Raw genomic sequence first — 17,182 nt, 5'->3', positions numbered from 1 at the left:
CTGGGCACGGGCATGGCATCGCTCATCAGGCCATGTTGAGGCGGCCTCCCACATCCCGCAACTAGAAGGACGTGCAACTAAGATATACAACTGTGTACGGGGGGGTTTGGGGAGATAAAGCAGAAAAAAAAAAAAAAAAGATTGGCAACAGTTGTTAGCCCAGGTGCCAATCCTAAAAAAAAAAAAGAAGAAGAAGAGGCTGGTAAAATGGTACAAACTTTCAGTTATAAGATGAATAAGGTCTGAGGATCTAATACATAACATGGTGACTATAGTTGATAATACTGGATCGTATAATTCAAATTCACTAAGAGAGTAAAACGTGTGTTCTTCCCGCTTCCCCAAAAAAGATAAATATGTGAGGTGATGGAAGTGTTTGTTAATTAACTCAATGGTGGGCATTCTTTCACACCATATACATACATCAAATCATCACATTGTACGTTTTAAATATATTACAATTTTATTTGTCAATTATACCTTCATAAAGGTGAAAAAAGAAAGTTATTAATAGAATGGAAACAATAACTAAATGACTCTGCACTTTGTTATCTGGGTGAGTCACATAGAACAGGCCGTCCTGTAAAGCATCTTCCATCCCTTGGCTGCATCTGTTTCCTCACCCCACCTCACTCCTGTTTCCCTTCAGGCTGTATTCTACTAAGAGCAGTGCAATTCGGTTTGATAAGAGAATTAATATAGAGCAGGTCAGTTCATAAATTCTATTTGCTTATGAAACTACCCAAAATCAAACTTAGTTTTATCTTCCTAGGATACGTTTCTTCCTGACTTTTCTGTATTAAATACATCAGACACCTTCTTCCTAGAGCCTGTGGAGGTTTCAGAGTCGTCTTTGAACACTAGCTCCCTCCAGCCAATCCACAACCAAGTCCTGTGGGTTTGACCTCGGCAGTGGCTCCTCTAACCCCTGCCTCCTGACCATTCCCAATGCCAACTCCTAGTCCAGATCTCTTGGTTAGCACTCCTGCAGGGGCCTCCACAATGACCTTCCTGCCTTTACTTCTTTCTTTTCCCCAACCCAACTCATACCAAGAACCAGGTAAAATTTCCTACTGCCCAGCTTTGATCGCATAACTATTCTATTTGATCACTCCACACCGCTTTCAGAATAAGCCCAAAGTCCTCAGCCTTTGCCTTCTGCTTTTTTCCTCAGCCTTCCACTCCCACCCCACCCTCTAGACAAATCGGATTCAGTTTTCGTAGATTGGAAAGCCTCCTTAAATGCATGCCACACAGAAGATTGTGAGCTTGGCTGTTGTGAGACTTTCCTTTCAACAATATACTATCCTCCATGTCCACCTGTAAAAACCCCACCTATCCTTTGGGCAGAAGAGCTCCCTGTCAGTGCAAATAACCAATAACCATTCTATAGATAGGAGAGAGAAGATGAGTTTTACTTGAGTCAAACTGAGGACTAGCCCAGGAATGTAGTCTCCACAGAGGAAGAAAGCATTCGGGAGAAGCATGGCTTTCAGTACAGTTTTATACCTTTTTAGAACAAAAAAACATACATCAAACATGTCCACGATACATATTCATCAAAATTCCAAAGAGATATTTAGTTCAACATGACCTTGATGTCCAGGAAAGGAAATTTATCTTCAAGAGTACTGATACTGGCATAGGAAAGGAAGTATGCATCCTTATCTTCAAAGAGGCTATTCTCTAACTCTGAGATAATGTTTAATGCGTTCCTTACTTTAATGGTTAAAGCAGTTGTACAACGTTTGTTTGACAGGCCTAAGTCAGTCTTCTTTAGTTCAGGCCGAATCAGGTTTAAATGAGAATAGTTACCCCATATACCTCAATATGTCAGAATTTCTGTTCTCAATTTCCACAGTTTTTTGGTTTATATCTCTTTCATGACATTTACTATTATTCCTATTAGTTTGATGTTTATCGTGTATGTGTGTGTGTGAGCTATTGTTCAGGAATGGGGCCTGTATTCTGTTTGAATTTGCTACCACTCCTCACACCTAAGAGGGGCCAATAGATGTCTGTTGAATAAATGAATCCATTTATTGAATTGAGTTTCACCCAAGCAGACTTTCTTTCTGGAACTTTTTTAACCCCAAAGTTTCGCTTCCTAGTAGGGTTCTCTAAAATTTGGGCAAAGTTTATGGTATTATACACAAAGTTTTAACTCTATGTAAGCAGGTTTTATATATGTAAGTGGTAGCTTTTTTTTTTTCTATTGGTGACAATCTGAACTGCCAACTTAGGGGCTGCCTATAATGATATATACGTCCTACTGGCCAGGAGATGATTAGAGTGGTATGAGGACAAGTTAGTCCAGCATCAGCTAAGTGCTTGTGGCTGCCAGGCTGTGTTCTCTAGAGAAGGTGTTTGATGTGGAGGACAGAGCACTTCCCAGCAGGTGAGGATGCTGGCAATCTGGGGCAGGTGCCATTTGTGTCTTCCAGCATGTCCAGAGATAGCAGGTATTTCTTTGTACTGCACTTTCCTTATTTATACACATGAATGGAAAGGCTATCTCCTGATTATTCAATTAATGGAAGTCATTAATCCTTTCAGGACCTCAATCCCTCTGGCCAAAGAAAAAACTTCGTCTGCTCCTGCTAAGCTGCACGTGCCTCGCCCTTGCTGGTTAGCACATTATCATAGCTGAACACAGCCACTGCTGCCCAACCTGGAAGGGTCTCTCCCTTGTTTGCTGCCCAGTACAAGTGCCTTCCTGCTGGGGTGATAGCACATTGTCCTCGAACAGAGAGAAAGAACTCAGAGGGTTTATCTTATCTCGTCTTGAGATGATATGATGCTTCTCAGGGTGGAACTGTACCTTTTAAGTGCTCTGGGTGTCCTCCGGACATCTGTTGTCTCTATCTACACCACAACTTGTAGATAATTTATAAGAGACATCACTGTGAGGGGGCAACATGGAGGGGAAGCAGTAATTCTGGTGGAGACCGAGCAGAAGTGGATGGAGCATTGTCCTACTCTGATAATTAGGCTTAAATGACTCTTGAGTTGATCCCCTGGTAAACACTGATTATCACAGTGCCCATGTCATCCATTCATGCCTCTGGCTCTTAATACAACATATTTCCCAGAAGTGAATCCTTTCTCCCTAGCCTAATAAAACTGGCCGCCATAGATTGGGGATGGGGTAGGGCAGAAAAATCCTACCAAGAAGAACTTGTGCCAGAGATTCCATTCAGGGTTTCTGGAATCATAGACACTAAAGATCAAAGAGATTCTTTAAAGACTCTCTAAATCCTATGGATTAAAAAAGAAGAAAAAATCAGCAGTGGAGTCTCTCCCCTGCCCAAACAAAACCACTACTGGAATTGCAATATATAAAGTAAAATCTCAAAACCAAGCTGGTTTGGTTGCTGGGGGAGTTGGGAGTTGGAAGGGCCTTAATCCCAGACTATTAGTTATACTTCACCCCTCATTAAATCATTGAGTTTGGGGGAAATCCAGGAATCCTGGGTTCTATGGAGCTTAGCATGAAAAAATTTCATTTACAGGAAAGATAAGGAAACTAAGCCCTAAAGTTAAGAGCCCAGTATCCCAGTACGAGCCAGTAACAGAGCAAGTTCAGAACTCAGGGCTCTCAGCTGAATGGTTTTTCTGTTCCTCCAAGAGTAGAGCTGTGATTGACATAGGCTAGAAAACAAAGTCAAAGGAGAAACATACTAAAATTCAGAGGAGTTACTAAGAAATAGTTTAGGCATAAGCATTATAGCAGAAGAAAGTTCCAGTGATAGTAATGAGAGTGGTGTTTCTTCAAGTGTGTTCTGTAGATCTTCTGCATAAGCATGCCCTGGATTTCTGGGGAAAGTTGTTAAAAGTGTAGATTTCTGATCCTCATTCCAGACCCGAAGAATTGGACTCTCTAGGGGTGGGCCCAGGAGACTACCTTTTTAAAAAAGCTTCCCCAGTTGATTCTTATACTTGAACAATCCATCCAACAACAGCCTTCACGGCAAGGTGGGAGAGTGTAGCACAGAACAGGGAATATCAACTATATGCCTTCTCTTGTAGCTGCTGCTGCTTGGTGTTTTGTTTGGTTTGTTTTTTTTGCTGAGGAAGATTAGCCCTGAGCTAACATCTGTGCCAATCTTCCTCTATTTTATATGTGGGTTGCTGCCACAGCATGGCTGACGAGTGGTGTAGGTCCATGCCTGGGGTCCAAACCTGCGAATTTGGGCCACCCAAAGCAAAGAACACCAAACCTAACCATTTGGCCATGGGGCTGGCCCCTGCTGCTTGGCTTTTGACTTTGGAAGGTACCTTTGATAATATCGGAGAGAGGCAGAGTGGCCCCAAATTTCAGAGGTATTTTCCTGTTTTTACAGTTGCTTTAGTTGGATGAGCTTCCATAAATGTTTCTGCTCTTTCTTTGACAGTGTCCTCTAAGAGATGGTTATCTAACCTTCAGTCGAATAGGCCCCTCTGGGTGAAGAAAGGTCAGTGTAGAAGGCGGCATTTTCCTGGTCCTGCTGTCACTGCTTCTTACTTCTATGGCCTGGCTGGCTCACCCTCTTTGTTGCAATGAGTCAGTCTGGCACAGAAGGAAATCAAATGAGAGGGACATTTCAGTCTAGGGGTTCAGGGTGAAAGGAGATGTTTTCCTATTTCAAATTTGTATTTAAATCACATATGGAAGCAGCCCTAAAAGACCACTATTAGCAACTGAGAACACTGTAACCACCATCCTGCAACGGTTCCATGACTTCATTCTAGGCTGGCAGCCCCACTCTGACTTCTCCCCAGTGGGCTCCAGGAGTAGGAAAGGAAAAAGGGAGATGGAAAGAAATGGAACAGCACCTGTTGTCATCAAGGTTGAGGAGAGTGCATGTAAGGCAACAAAAATTTGCCTCAAAGGCTCAGAAAATGGCAGTTGGGAAAGGCACCAAGGTTCAGAATCCAGAATAATATAGAACTGTTCTGAATCATGCCCACAATGCTGGAATTATTGGAAGAATCAAGAGACTCCATTTTAATGTAACGATTTCTAGTTCTGGCTTCATGAATCTTCTGCTACCATTTACATCAGGATTATATTGCTGGAAAAAAAATAGTAAAATGTAATCTTCTCTAATTTTTTTAATTTAATGTCGGTTTTCACGTCTCATGTTTGCCTTCGACCAAACATTGAATCATATATCTGCCTGAGTTGGAGCTTACCCACTTTGTGGGGTGACCTGTGTCAATTTCTCATAGCATCATTTCCCCAAGTGTGAAATACATTATTTTGAATGACACATGGACAATTTTTAATAGTTGAGTTCTTATTTTAATGTATACTGGAAAATATATAATTAGCAAATCAAACTCCTGATTTCATGGGAGCATTTGCTTAGGAAAAGGTTAATGTAGAAAAAATTAAAGAAATATAAATAGTTAATAATAATATGGTGAGAGGTATGACGTTCATGTTTCCGTGTGCAAGTTGCTCAGCTGCACTAATACTGTTGGTGTCTTTCTCCTCCTCTCATTTCTGTGGGAGAAGGAGGGAGTAATCTGAATTTGGGGAAAGGAACTATGCATGCTCACTTAGCCCCTTCCTCAGTGTTGGAGAGTGTTCCCTGCCTGGCAGAAAGGGGCCTAGCCCTGGGGACAGGTGTGTGAGAAGGGGTGGGGGAGGAGGCCTGCAGTTACTCAGGTGGGCCAGTGCTAGGTGAGTGACTATGTCTGACTGAGGAGTGAGATATTGGCAAACCCAGCTGGCCACAGTTCTGAAGCCATATTCACCAATCAACATTATCAGTGACAAAATTGGTATTTTCAACTCTACATGTCTAACTGCCAGGAAAATCTCTCAAGTTGTTCCAAACTCAGGCTCCCTGAAGCTTCCGCAACATGTGCAGCTATGAAAGGAATCTCAGAAATACGGAAGTGTAAATTCCTTGAAGACAACGAACACGGATTCAGCTGATATCTGTATCTCTAATCTACCAGTGTGTTCCAGTTATTATGACTGGGTAACAAATTATCCCAAAATGTAGTGGTATAAAGCAATTATTTGTTATGCTTATGATTATGAGGGTCATGAATTCAAACAAGGCACAGAGGGGATGGCTTTTCTTTGCTCTATGATACTTGGAATCATCTGAAAGCTCATTCACTCACACAGCTGGCAGTGTATGTGGGCTGTTGGCTGGGGGCCTCAATTCCTCTTTGCAAGGGCCTCTCCATGTGATCTCTCTGCTTGGGCTGGTTTGGGCTTCCTTGAAGCATGGTGGCTGGGTTCCAAGAGTGAGCGTGTTGACAGGGAGAGAGAGAGAGAGAAAAGGCAGAAAATAGTGGTCTATCTTTGGAAATCACTGAATACCATTTCTGCTACATTCTCCTCATTGAGGCAATCACAGACCTCACCTAGGTTTGGAGAGGGGAAGTAGGAATATGTTCTGGAAGAGCCTGTGGGTCCAGAAATATTGCTATAGCCATTTTGGAAAATACAATCTGCCACACAGAGTAGCAGCATATAACAGAAATTGTCTTCCTCTTAATAAATTTGTATAATTGCTGTTGTAAGAACATGCTACAACTAGGCCATTGCTTATGATATTGTGGGTTTATATTGCCATTCTTTTGTCAGTCTACTCTGAATTGTTAATCAGCTCTGAAGAAGGTCCATCCTTCAGTACAGAAATGAGAAAGTGGTAGGGGTGAGCACCAAGATGGATGACTAGCACAAAAAAAGAGAGAATAAGGCATTCAGGACATTGCTGTTGTGTGGTAGAGAATATGATGGCACTTGTTCCATGGAGACAGGCTGGAACATAGAAAAAGAATTCAGAGGAGGCGTCTGTGAAATTGTCCCAGTACTAGAGTGAAGTTATTATAGGATCTGGATATCCATATTGAAAATTTTTATTTATAATTTTTTATAATGTATTTTTTGCCAATATTTTATTATGAAAAACTAGCCTAAAAGAATTCAGCCTGTTTATAATTAATTGAGTTCAATATTCATTAAATCTCTTTTGAGGTCAAATTTAAAATTTATTTATTTTAAGATGAGCTAACTCCTTTTAGTATTGACACGACACCATGCTCAAGAGATTCAAGGAGAGATTTAAGGAGAGTAGCTTCATCCTTGCTTAGGCCAAAGTGTTGAAGAGGGAGAAGCATTTCCTGGGATCAGGCGTGGTGGTGGCAGCAAGAACTGGAATGAAAGTGTCTCAATGGAAGGGTGGGACGTGGGGACACAGAATGAGACTGCTTGGCCAGGTGGCCTGCCCTCCCTGGAGATGCTACTTTTGTAATAAGTCCAAATAAGCTCTCGCCAGCCTGCATCTGACACCTTAGATCATTACATTTCTATTAAATATCCTCATGATGAAGCTTCCAGACCCCACCAGCATGATTTTGCACCATAGTCCTTGCAAAGCAACCCCCAGGTATTTTTGAGACTGTGCAGGATGCTGTCTCATGTGTGTGCACCAAGTCCCCTTTGTGCTTGCTTGCTGGCCTAATGCTGCTGCCAATGATTCTTGGAGATGACTGTCCTTGGACCTATCACTGCAACCCCAACTCTGGCCTCAGGGAGAGGACACCATGGCCCTTTTGAGAGTCCATCCCAAACCTTCCCTTTATCCCTCATAGCCCCGCAAAGACTTAGTTGAAATGGGCACGACATCTCTGAGGGTGTGGGTATGATGAAATGAACTATATATAGTACAGAGCCTCATAGTCCTGCGAGATGTGGCTTCTCTGAGACCCCAGCCTCAGAACTACTCTGAGGTCCCTTAAAGGGCTGCAACTTGCCTCGACCTGGAGGGAACAGCCCTGCACCCCTACAAAAACGCTTGGACTTGTTCCACATTTTACACTCCTCTGCTGGGGAAGGGGAAGGGATTTTTTGCTCCCTTCTAGTCTGTGGCCTCTTCTTTCCCTCAGCCAGATTCTGCCTCTTCCTGGAATGACTGAGAGGAAATGAACACTCCCTTCAGAGAAAGCCTGCCCCACCCCGTCCCCTGCTCCCTACCTCCGGATGTGATCTAGCCCCTGTGGCCCCAGCAGGACACTCACCACAGAAAACAGTCCAACAGTGATACCTTGCCAAAGTTTGGCTTATTCGGACTTGAACAACACTGAGAGAGGAATGCCCACAGAATTGCTCCAAACCAGTCCAGTTCCTCTCCGCTGTAGGGGAGGAAAACAATTTCTCTATCCTCTAGGTCATTCTGGCTGGCCTAAGAGTTACATTGACATGAGACAGAATAACAGGAAAAAAACAAAGTTTAACCAAGCGTATACATGGGAGAAACCCAGGAAAACGGAATAATTTGCCAGAATGGCTGAAGCCACCACCTTAAATACCATCTTTAGCTAAAGACAAAGGAGGATATTGGGGGTAGTGGTTTTGGACTTCAGAGGGGAGGAAGGCAATTTACATGGTGATGGAAGTTCAAATACTTGTTAAACAAGTGTTTGCTGGGCCATCTATAGACAATATCACCCAAAAGACAGAACTTTGATAAAAATGGGCTTTCAGGGCCGGCCCGGTGGCACAGCAGCTGGGTTCCTATGTTCTGCTTTGGCGGCCCGGGGTTCACCAGTTCAGATCCCAGGTGAGGACATGGCACTGCTTGGCAAACCATGCTGTGGTAGGCGTCCTACATATTAAAAAAAAAAGTAGAGGAAGATGGGCACAGATGTTGGCTCAGGGCTAGTCTTCCTCAAAAAAAAAAAAAGGGGGGGCCTTTCTGGTGTCTTTCTATCACAACTATTTTACATTATACTATAGTTGTCTTATGGTATTAGCTCCTTCCTGAAACAGGCCTACTATCTTAAAATTTTTTAGGCAGTATGGAGGAAGGTCAAAATGTTCTTCCTGAGTCTTCTGAGCCTTTTGTTCTTAAAAATAATCAAGCAAAAGAGACATATTTTGAGGTGGTCAATTCTCCCACACACCATGGCTTCTGCAGAGTGAGGTGACCATGAGGCTGTCTTGTCTCTCCTGTAGGTTTCTGCAACTAGTCTCCTGTGGGCCCCAGCTTGACCATACACACAGAGAAAAGATTCCTTTATTCCAAAGTAACAAAGTTTGCAGAGACATAAATCCAACTCATATGATCACCCAGAGCATTAAACTTATTTATCTCAACATCCGTATCAAGATAAGTGATGGCATCACAGTTTCCCCAAAAGAAAGGGGTGGGGGCTCCTTAGTTCCTTGATTTATATTTATGGTACTACAGGACTGTCCAAAAATAGTTTCCAAGAACAGAGTTACTCTTTCCCAAAAGTAAATTCAGAAAGTGTTTGTGACTTTAAAACATATTTTTTCCCAATTTTTTATTGTCATTAAATTTTCTAAAAATACTAGGGCATCCTATAACACTATTCATCTCCTACCTGACAAAATTTGAAGGTTTCAATGTGTAACACATGTTTATAGGAAGTACTTAACTACTGCATTTGTTGATGATGATGTACATTTTGAACCCCTGATAAATTCCTTTTGCCTCCCAGGAACCAAGAGTGACTATTTTATAAGCTGTTATAATGCAGGATGCAGGTTTTCAAAAGAAGACAAGGCAAAGTGCATGTCTCAGCCCCACAGATCAGGCTCCCCTGATCACTGGATGGCATTGTCCTCTATCCTTACGCTATCTATTTGTACTCTTTTGTTTACGATTTGGACGTTTTTTGAAGTAGAAACCCAGATGTTCTCGGCAGATTCTTGCCCTGGGGTCCAGTGAAGTGCAAATCTATGAATCTGAACCCAGCTTGAAGAAAATCCCTTCTGACTCAGTTCACATTTGGTTCACAGCAGCCAGGATCTTATCCAACATTAGAAGCTATATTATTTTACTTTTCTGTGAATCAAATTAATTCTAACTCCTGGTCAATATCCTACAAGGCTGGTGGGAAATTCAATTTTAGTTCTTTTTGGAGGCAGTTCCTTCTCCCTTCCAGGATTACACAAGAATTCGAGAAGTTTATGTGATGCCAAGAAATAAATACCTCTAGGCTTCAGTTCATCTTGGTTGTCACTGATAAGCTCATTGCTTAGATCTGTATGGTCCCTGGAAAGATCTTGCTTTGTGCCAAGGCTGGAGGCACTAGTTGCCAGAGTCCAGCCTTCCTAGGTGCACCATAAATCTACTCTTTTTGAAAATACTTCCAGAGAATGGGACACAGGTCCTACTAAAAAAAACTACGTCCTCTTCCATTCAGCTACCATATACAAAGGCTTCTAAGTGCTTGCCTCCCCACCCTACCCAACCCCTGAATACCCACCATAATCTCCTCAATCAGTTTAGGCTGTTGGGAGTTGGGGGGGAAGAGGCCAGGAGGAGAGGTTGTCTTGAAGCCACTTCTTTAGCCCCTGAGGCAACGGAACTCAAAGGCAGACTACTCTCTTGGATTGAGGCAGGGAAAATACAATTAGAAAAAATCTCAGTGGCTGGTCTTCTTTCTGATTTCTCTAAAGTAGCAAAAACAAGATGCAAATTAATATTAAAAAAAAACAATTGTCTTGCTACAACTTAATACTACAAGAATTAGCTGCCGCCCACTGAACGCAGCTCTGTCTTAGGGGTTGTTTAGTGCCTCAGGGGTCTGTTATCTAGTAGCAGATCAAACACAAATTCCTGTAAGAGCAGAATGTGGGAACTGCTACAAGGAAGTGAAAATGAAATTCTATGGAAGCCCAAATATGGAGAGATTCCCTTCCACTGCGGAAACTTCTGAAAGAATTGATATTTGAGCTGGGCCTTGGAGAGGAGCTGCTCTTTCTCCCAGAAGGCGGGTACTGGGGCAGAGGGCATTTTAGGCAGGAGAGGGGAGAACAAAAACAGTGAGATAAGACAGTGTCATTTGGCCAAAGCACAGAGTGGCATAAGATCTGAATGGAAAACCTGGTTCTGTTGGGGTGGGGGATGGAATTAGAGTGTGGGGTGGGCAGGTGTGGTCACAGCAGGAGCTGGAATGTGATTCTAACAGACTTAATGCAGTCATATAGATTTAGGAATGAACATAAGGAGATGGATTTGAGCAATTCACAATGGCAATGCAAGGACTCCCAACACCTCAACCTTATCTTAGATAGACTGGGAAAGGGTGATGGATGGCGTTGTTGCGGATCTGCCACCTCCTAGTAAGTCCTGAAGGGAAATGCCTGACCCCAGCCTCTCAGTGACTTTTGTCTGTTCTTTTTAGAATATGAGGTTTTTCGATACCTTTTGTTTCACTTAGGATTTAGTTAACCCTGGGACAATAGAAAGAGCCCATTTGTCTCCTGTTACACAGAGCTGTAGTTCTGGTGGAAGAATTTTGACATGGGTTAGGATTGATGGAGGATATTTAGATATTGGAGAATACCCATGAGTCTATCTGTAAAGTCCTCTGTCTTTGGAGTGATGGAGCATTCTGTTAGGTTTCATCAGTAAGAGAAAGAAAAAAACAACCAGGCTTGAATTGTTTTAATTAGTATTATCAGGGGTAAAAAGGTGATTGTGACTTAGTTGTTTTGATTTTTCATTCATTCCTTTACTCATTCATTCAACAGAAATCTATTGAGCTCCTATGTAGTGGAAATCTGTTGATTTTTATCTCCCTGGCGTCTAGTCTCTCCTTTCCCCTTTCTTCTCATAACAGAATTCCAATTTTCCTTGATGACCCCTCCCACCACTAATCTATTTGATTTGGTGGAACTGGTTCCACCGTTGACTCCAGAGGCAAACATGTGACTCAGGCCAGAGCAGAGATCATACCCTACTGGCCATAGTGAATGGGTCAGGGGTGGGATGGAATGCAATCAGAGCCCATATAACTAAATTCCTTAATTCTTGTGGAAAGACTGTGAAGAAATAACCCCTTATTCTGCCAAAATTGAAATTGAAGTTGTAAGCCTCAAGATATTGGGGGTCGTCTTAACACCACAAGGTTAGACTTGAGAGTCAAGAAATGAAGAGAACAAGATAGAGTCCTAAAAAGCTGTTTGAACCCCTCAATCCACCCTTGCCTGAGTGTCCTCTGGACTTTACAGCCTATTTTGTTCAAGTCAGTTTGGGTCACATTTCATCACTTGCAATTGAGCAAGTCCTAAGTGAAACAACCTGGAATACGGGTCTGGTGCCATGGGGGGTATATCTATGAACATAGTCCCAAAGTTTATATCCTGTGCCCTGTCAAATAAGTAGGAATGAAGCACAGCCCAGTTGCAACCTTTGCTATGACATAATTAATTGCATACACTTGGGAAAAATAAGACTCTTCACTGTCCTGTCCAGCCTGAATACCTCATGAGTGTTTTTGTTTAAACTATGAAGTCAGGAACTAGTTGACAAATTTCAGACAGGAAAGCCATAGAGTCATCACTGCGTTGGCCACATTGTTGACTTTCTGTCCCTGCTTAATAGTTTTTCTCTTTTGCCAAAGGTTCAATGTGTCCTGGGCAGAACCAACATCTATTTTGATTTTTCCATTACCTAGCTCTGTGTCCTTGGGTAAAATATTTCATGGACATGTGCCTAAATGTCCTCATCTCTGAAATGGAGCGTAGAGAAATAATAACCTGTCTCACTTTAAAGGATTTCTCTGAAGTGACAATAACATATATCTATATATGCAAAAGTGATTAAAAAATTTAGAAGTCCAATAAAAATGAAAGGATAAAAAAATATATTTAAACAGTCCAGGCACACTTTGTCTTTATTTTGAATTGGCTGAATAGCCTTAGATATAGCGGTATGCTGGCAAATGTTTAATAAAGGCTCTCTGGGGGAAGAGAACTACCCTGATTTGTAGCATTGATAGATTTCCACAGTGTAAATACTCCCACTATGGCCAGCTCTAACCTAGCGATCAGCTTGAAAAATTCCTGAACATCAGCTCCCATGGGGCAATATGAACCTGCACCAGCACAACATTGCTCAGGTATGTTGGTTAACCTTAACCTCACCTGCCTCAGTTTCTTCATTTATCAAAAGACTTGTTTGGCTAAATGCTCACTCAAGTACATTTCATCTTCACAGTTCCATGATATCATTATTTTATATTTATTAGTTAGATGAATCCTACATAAACTTGTATAATCATACAGCTTTCACCAAAAGGTGCATCACAGTGATCTGCGATGACAGAAAATGACAATTTTTCTTCTTGCTATGACACGCCTAGGAGGGCTCTTGGCATCGAAGGCTAATGGATCTTCAGTTACATTAGATTACTTTCTAGTTCTATAATATTTCTACTCCTCATGTGCAAGGAATTTTTCTGGTTGTACTTTTTACGTAAAAACTATACATGTCACAAAAGTATTTGGATATATAGATAGAAATATTTTAAGCAGATGACTATTTCCTCGAACCTGTACAAGGATGTTCCTCAGGCTACTGATTTAGGCTTAAATCAGTGCTCAAAACCATATTCAGTAGATCTCAGTCTGTCACAGTTTCTTTATGTCTCTTCATGAATTACTCGAAAAATAAACAAAATGCCCCTCATTAAGCAAACTGTGAGGCATGTTTTCAAATTGCACATAAAGCTATCACATTTTCTCCAACCATTCAAAAAGCACAGCGATAAAAACAAACATCAGGAATGCATCAGCCTACCTGTTGAGCAGACACAGAAGTCTAAACTGACCACAACTAGATCTTTAGTTTTCTCATGAACACGTGGGCTTTCCCTGGTCTTTCTTGCTTGTGATAGTAACCTCTGTGAGTGTCAAGCTTCTCACAGCACTGGAGGCTTCACACAAACACACTTGACTGATGAACGGAGTGGAAGGGGATGAATGGAAGTGTGATGACATCAGGTTCTGCACTGAAGGGTACTCTTCTGCTGTTATCTCATTTCCTGGGGCTGAGCTACCTTGGTTGCTTTATAATAAAGAAATGTGTCAACTGATATTTGTGAAATGACATTATATACATGGTTACTCAATGCAGAATTGTTTGTAATTGTAAAAGGTTGAAAGTCACATCAACGTCCATCAATGGAGGACTGGTGAAGTAACCTACGGTATGCTCATACCGCGGAATATCACGCGGCCAGCAGGACAAAAGAATAAATGAACCACTTGTATTCTGAAGTGGAAAGATCTCCTTATAATTGCACAACATGAGCTTTAGAATGCTACCCTCTGTATAAACACTGGGGTAAACAAATGAGGAAACAAGAGAGTGGTCACATAGGTTACCTCCAGAGAGGGCAACTGAGAGCCTGGGACGGGACTGGAAAGCATATTTCCCACCATATCCCTTTCATATCATTCGTGTTTTCTATGACAGTATGTCTTACCTATTCCAACACGGACACAGACACACACACACACACACACACACACACTCCCCTTCACCCCCTACATACACTTTTCTTTTAGAAATAACTTTTTTGTTGTGGGAAAATATACATAACATAATATTTATCATTTTAACCATTCATAAGCGTACAATTCAGTGGCATCAAATACATTCACAATGCCGTGTATGCATCACCACTATCTACACTTCAATCATTTTTATCATTCTCAACAGAAACTCTGTACTCATTAAACAGTAACTCCCATTCTTCCTCCCCCTTAGCCGCTGGTAACGTCTAGTCTACTTTCTATCATTATGAACTGGCCTATTCTAGGTACTTCACATAGGTGGAATCATACAATATTTGTCCTTCTGTGTTTGGCTTATTTCACTACCCACATACACTTTTTTTTTTAAGATATTATTTTTCTTTCCAAAGCCCCCCCCAGTATATAGTTGTATATTTTTAGTTGTGGGTTCTGCTAGTTGTGGTATGTGTGATGCTGCCTCAGCATGGCTTAGATGAGTGGTGCCATGTCCGTGCCCAGGATTCGAACCTGCGAAACCCTGGGCCGCCGAAGCAGAGCACACGAACTTAACCACTCAGCCGTGGGGCAGCCTCATTCCACACACGCTTTTTAACGAAAACATTCATCAACTGGATAAATAAAGTAGTGAAAGTCTGAAATGTCTTTCATGTCTTTACAGACAGAGAGAACAGATCTTGTGAAACGCGTGTGGACGTGCCTAGACAAGGTAGCACCAGCCTCTGGTGTTTCCTAGAAACCTCATTGTAACTTTTAAAAGGTTAACTGGTAGCCCAGCTTGCTAGTGCCCGCCTATCGCAGAAAATGAAGTGAAACAGCCATAAATCCCCACATGCCATGGCTCATGTTGACTGAAATAAAGAGTCTAGGTGATATTAGTGAAGGCGTTTATTCAATAATCAGAGTGGGGAGTTCGAACCCTGGGAAACAGTTCAGCAGAGCGCTCTGATGGAATTGCTCCGGGGTGCGTGACTTTAAGCGCAGCTTATAGCTCCTTCACATAACAGTGTACGTGCGGGGAAGAGGAAAAGAAAACAAACTTACGACTAGATTTTCAAAAAAGAGATGGAATACATCTGGGCTTTTCTCCAGATTATACATTGAGGGTAACATAAACAAGAACTCCTTGGCTATACATCAAACAAGTTCAGAGATGCTGACGTTATCTACGCGTGGAGGGAGGCAAGGACCAGGGTTGTTAATTATTCTCTCAATCTCTAAGAAATGCAGCTGAGACATGTGAGACTGAGGTACCCTTTTGTCTTTTCCTGTTATGGATCTGTCCTGCTGGCATCTTCCATCATGATGTATAGGGTTGCAAGGTCACTTTGACACAGGCTGGAGATGGCCTGCATGGCTGCCTCGTAGTACAGTGTGCATTTTATTGTACTGACTTAAAGCCTATGCAGCTTGTTTCCTAGTTTCACCTCTTAGAGCAGAAAGAGGGGTTCCAAAAATCTGTCCAAACTCACATAGGGCAGAATTCTTTAATGGGGGCCCCTAGGGACCTTCAGATGGTCCAGGAATCTTTTCTGAAATTCTATGCAAATTTCTTGTGTGCTAGCCTTTCTGCAGAGAAGTTCTTTAGCATTCAGAGATTTTTCAAAGTGGTCTGTGAGTTGGGAAATAAAGGCTAAGCACATTTGCAAAGTGGGAAAATTAATGCTGCTCTCCCCCGTGAAACACACATAAAAGCCCTTCATTCGTCAGTGTTTGTCTAAGTACGTGATTAACAAACCCACACCAAAAGATAAGCCCTGACACGGGCCTTATGAAAGAAGTTGTGGTTTAAAAAAATGATCCTTAGAATTTCCATACTTGATAAAAATAACACGGCAGGACTGATTTGGTGGCACATAGAAAAGACCATAGCATCAGGGTACATTAATACAAAATTATTATGTAAGGAGATTGAGGGTTTTTTCCATTCATTTCATAACGGTTTATTGAGCACCTCCTATGTATCAGGTATGGTTTCATGCTCAGGATACAGCAGTGAATGAAACAATGTCTCTTTCCTTATGGGGCTTGGATCCTATTAGTAGGATTTAGATGATAAAGGAGAGGAAAAAGAAATGACACTTTCAGAGAACCGTAAGTGCTTCCGTGAAACTGAATAGAGAGTGCCTGGAGATTTTGCTTTTAGACAGATGGTTGGGGAATTCCTTTCTAGGGAGATGGCCTTTGAGCTGACATCCGAAGGGCAAGAAGAGCCAGCCATGTAAAGCACTTGGACAGAGGCATTTCAGGCTGAGGGAACAGCAAGTGTAGAAGCTCAAACCGTAGGTGAGATGGGAGGTACCAAGTCGTAAGACGGTGTGTGGGCCTACCGCCAGCCCTGCCTCTCACTTTCTCCTCATACGTGGGGTTCATTCATCTCCTCTTCTAGACTTAGGTCCTTCTCTCTTCTTTTATCTCCCATTCATCCTTTAGCAACAAGCATGATTCCAGCCCTCAATGTTCCTTCTCCCTCCTACATAATCCATTTGAGCCCTTGATGGCTTGACCGCCTTGCCATGTGTGTAAACACCTCATCGACCCAAGGGTATGTTGAGCTTCTTGAGAAGCATGTCTGCTCCCTTGTGAACACTGTCATGGGTGGTGGAGAAGACGGCCAATCGCTGAGGTCAGGGTGGGCAGGACAGCCAGAGCGGCTGCGTAGGCCGAGCCTCACATTCACAAGGATCCTCAAACTTAGATTTGGCCGTTACTTGTCACACATAGGGTATTACCCATTTGTGTGTTAAAAGTGCTACTAAACATTTAAATATACCATACTTTAAAAAAAATATAACAGGAAGCACAAAAATTGGAAGTGGCCCAGGTTTCTTCTACCCTGAAAGGCCTGAGTATAAAGAGAATGACTTTATATGGGATCAGATC

The sequence above is a fragment of the Equus przewalskii genome, chromosome 13, assembly GCF_037783145.1.
Source record: "Equus przewalskii isolate Varuska chromosome 13, EquPr2, whole genome shotgun sequence".
Lineage (NCBI taxonomy): Eukaryota > Metazoa > Chordata > Mammalia > Perissodactyla > Equidae > Equus > Equus przewalskii.
Note: the sequence above shows the minus strand (reverse complement) of the source record.